Raw genomic sequence first — 4683 nt, 5'->3', positions numbered from 1 at the left:
TGTTGTTTGGCGGGTCCGGGCTGGGGATTCGAACCCGCCACCTTAGGTGTACGTGGCTGGCGCCTTAGCCGGTTGAGCTATAGGCGCCGAGCCACGCTATCATGCTCTTAAGCTGGCTTTTCCTCTTGCACGATCTCACCCTCCTGCTTTCTGGAACTACCTAAATGAATTACCTCTAATCAAGTCCTTGCGTCAGGCTCTGCTTTTCGGGGTACCTAAATCAAGACAGTCACTTTTCCATTCTCCTCTCCCCATAATCCATGCTCTTTCTCTGTGGGCTCCTCCATACCAACACAGCAGCCAAATTTGGACTGAGAAGTACAATCCATCAATTTATGGGTTTCTCCACATTCCTGAAGCACAAACTGCTAAAGCACAGGGGAGCCTGTGACACATTTGGGTGGGAGAGAGTAATGTAAGCCAGTCAGCGCTGCACTGAGTTACGGTATCATTGAAGCTCTTTGTCAGTTTTTCCATTTTCTTTCTTCCAAGCATATAATGGAACGGAATTTCCCAGCCCTTTTCAAATTAGGCATAGCCACTTGGCTTGCTTTAGCCGATGAAATGTGTAAGTCGTGTATTCTGGTTACTTCCCGGCAGGAATGCTCAATTGCCATGTAATGTGAGACACTCTAGCGCCCTCTTTTGATGAAGCCTCCTTCAACCTGGATCTCTGACTGTGATGATCAGAGCCCGCTCACACCTCTCCTGCTGACCCAACAGTGAGAAAAAAATTAAAACCTGTCATGTTCAGCTACTGAGACTACAGGGTTGTTTATTATTGCAGCATTATTTAGCCATTCAGATTGATAACAAGCTGAAATAGGAGTACATGTAAAGTTCACAGGGACACAAAGAGGGGGATAGTAGGTCTTCCTAAAGGTTCAGAAAAAGCTTCATAGAGGAACTTCAGATGAGTGTCTACCTGACAAGGCAGACAGAGGGCAATCCAGGCAAAGCAATCCAGGTGAGCAAAGGCTTGGCGTCTGAAATCCCAGAGTACATCAAGGCAACTGCAAATAGTTCAGGAAGTTTCAGGGTAAGGGAGGGAAAGGGAGGCCACAGTGAGACTGGACCAGAGAGGAAGGATGACTCACTGAGAAGCCGGGGTTTACAGCCTGTAAAGCAATTAGCTATGTGGTATTTTAGATAAGGAAGTGTTATGATTTGATTTGCCTCTCAGAAATATTAATCTGGAATCAATGTGGAAGGCCTGGAAGACCAGTTAGGAGATCCTTGGAGTTCTGGCAAGACACTAGGGGTTAAAAGCAAGCAAAGAAATTGGGAAGTAGTAGCAAGGACCAATGTTGAGGCATAAACCATGGACCCCTCCCCCCCAAGCCCTTTTCTGTACTCACACACCTGGGTGTCTTAATCACATTGCAAGGTGATTGCTTATTCATTAACTATAGTTTGTTTGTTCGTTTTCAAGACAGAATCTCTCTCTATTGCCCAGGCTAGAGTGCTGTGGCCTCAGCCTAACTCATAGCAACCTCAAACTCATGGGTTCAAACAATCCTCTTGTCTCAGCCTCTCAAGTAGCTGGGACTACAAGTGCCCACCACAACATCTGGTTAATTTTTCTATTTTTCTGTTAGAGACAGATTCTTACTCCTGCTCAGGCTGGTCTCGAATTCCTGAGCTCAAGCAATCCTCCCACCTCAGCCTCTCAGAGTGCTAGGATTACAGCATGAGCTACCACACTTGGCAATTATAGTCTTCTAGGAAAGACTAGGAAATATGTCTTACTCTCCGTTTTTTTGAGACAGAGCCTCAAGCTATCCCCCCGGGTAGAGTGTTGTGGCATCACAGCTCACAGCAATCTCCAACTCCTGGGCTCAAGCGAGTCTCCTGCCTCTGCCTCCCAAGTAGCTGGCACCACAGGCGCCCACCACAACACCCGGCTATTTTTTGTTTACAGCTGTCATTGTTATTTGGCAGGCCTGGGCTGAATTCAAACCTGCCACCTTAGGTGTATGTGGCTGGCGCCTTAGCCACTTGAGCCACAGGCGCCAAGACCCTACTCTCCTTTTGCCACCTGCACTAGCTCAGTGTTGGTACATAGTATAGGCATTCACATATTTATTAAATTGATGGATAAAGGATTTGGTGGCTAAGCATACAGGAGGGAACCAATGGAAAAGAGGAATTTATATTGAATCACAAATTTTCAACTTGGGTGATGGGATTGATTGTGGCACCACTACCTGATCCCTTATGTAGAGAAACAAGTTTGAAGAGGAAAACCGTACATTCTGCCCAAGATATGCTACATTGTAAGAATGAACTCGGACCCTTATCTCACATTATATACAAAAATTAACTCAAAATAGAGCAACAACCTAAATATAAGAGTTTAAATCATAAAGATCTTAGGAGAAAACATGAGGACAAATCTTCACAACGTAGGATTTGGCAATAGATTCTTAGATATGACACCAAGACACAAGCAATACAAGTAAAAAACAGATAAATTAGACTTCATCCAAATTAAAAAATTTATTTATCAAAAGACAATTTATCAAGAAAGTGAAAAGAAAATCTACAGAGTGGAAGAAAGCATTTGCAAATCATACATCTTTTTTTCTCAGATTAATATGCGGGTACAAACTGTTAGGTTACATTGTTAGTGTTTTTTAGGTAAAGTCCAAGTTGTAGTTGAGTGCTTCACCCAGGAGATGTGTCATGTCCCCTTACACTGTGCCCATTAAGTGAAAGCATACCAATTCTACTCCCTCCTTCCCTTCTCTCTTTCTCCTTCCCCTCCCCCCACTAGAATTTAATTGTGTTTTTCTCTTGTTGTTCATCTATCTTATAAGGCCCAGTATGCAGATGAAAATGCCTTTGAACTGGGGGGAGCGGAGTCGAGGCCGAGGTTAAGTCATTTTAAAGGCTCTTTCTTACCCATAATGGTTTGTGGGGACGTTGACAAGTGGATCCAAGATGGTGTAGAGAGTAATGACAGGAATTGGATGAATGTTTTGAAACTAGATAAAGGTGGTGGTTGCACAACATTGTGAATGTACTAAATGTCACTAAATTGTTCAAAGGGTCCTGCTTCAATTTTGTCGAATGGAAAGAAAGAAGATGAAAGTACCTATTCCCCAGTAATAAAGTCATTCATTTTCTCAAAACCAACATGGGGAGGGGAGGGGGCAGGATGGGTGGAGGGAGGGTAATTGGTGGGACCACACCTACAGTGCATCTTACAAGGGTACATGTGAAACTTACTAAATGCAGAATATAAATGTCTCAACCCAATAACTAAGAAAATGCCATGAAGACTATGTTAACCAGTTTGATGAAAATATTTCAAATTATATATAAAACCAGGACATTGTACCCCATGACTGCATTAACGTACACAGCTATGAGTAAAAAAAAAAACACACATATTTTTGGAACTGTGCCTTTGATGCTCTTGATGTTTTTACTCTCCTCCATTGGTATGGTTCCCTTCCCTCCCTCAGGCATTCTTTCTATGGTTTGGAAGTTAGGCAAGGGGAGGAGAAGGAAGACATTAGACCCATCTACATCCAGCAGCCGACCAGAATGTCAGGTCTGAGAATAATTCCCTTAAATCTATCCATGTCCACATGCCCTTCAGACAGTTCTCTCACACTCCAGGGATACAAATACCCTAATTTAAACACTACTGCCCTGAAGAAACTCATGTCACACCCAACAATGAGTACAATAGAGTTCACAGAAGCAATGTGGTGATAACCACCAGTTTTAACAAATCAAATGTCCATCAACAGGACAAAGGATAAACTCAGTCATGTGTCACCTAACGATGAGGTGATGTTATGAGAAATGCATCATTAGATGATTTTGTCATTGTGCAAACATCACAGAGTGTGCTTACACACCTAGATACTATATCCTGCTATACTAAGCTATACAGGATAGACTATGGCTCCTAGGCTATAAAACTTTTACAGCGTGTACTATCCTGAATACTGTAGGCAATTGTAATACACACAATGGTAAGTACTTGTGTATCTAAACATAGAAAGGGTAAGGTAAAAATACAGTATTATAAATTTATGGGATCACCATCCTATATATAGTCTGTCATGACTGGAATGTCATTACGCAGTCCATGGCTGTAAATTGTAATGTACTTTGTAATCTCTATTGCAGTATAGTGCAATGGAAAGACAGTGAATGAATTACAGCCACACAAGTCAATAAAACCATTATTCTGAGTGAAAAAGCCAGCTCCAGAACAAATAGAGTAAGATTCATCTATGTGAAAGTTGAACAGGCAAAACTAAACTGCATACATAGTGAAAATATGATGATAAGCAAAGGGAGTACACAGGCCTACCTTGGAGACATTGAAGATTTGTTTCCAGACAACCTCAATAAAGCAAATCACACAAAACTTTTGGTTTCCCAGTGCATATAAAAGGTATGTCTACATTATACCATAGTCTACTAAGTGTGTGATAGCATTATATCTACATCTGAGAAAACAATGTAACTCTGGGAGGTGAGGTGGGTGGATTGCTTAAACTCCGGAGTTGGAGACCAGCCTGAGCCAAAGCAAGACCTTGTCTCTAAAAATAGCTGGGCTTTGTGGCCTGTAGTCCCAGCTACTTGGAAGGCTGAGGCAAGAGGATTGCTTGAGCCCAAGAGTTTGAGGTTGCTGTGAGCTGTGATGCCACGACACTCTAC

The sequence above is a fragment of the Otolemur garnettii genome, unplaced genomic scaffold (genome assembly GCF_000181295.1).
Source record: "Otolemur garnettii isolate 467f Iridium unplaced genomic scaffold, OtoGar3 scaffold00031, whole genome shotgun sequence".
NCBI lineage: Eukaryota > Metazoa > Chordata > Mammalia > Primates > Galagidae > Otolemur > Otolemur garnettii.
The sequence above is the reverse complement of the archived record's forward strand: the minus strand, read 5'-3'. Positions refer to the sequence as shown.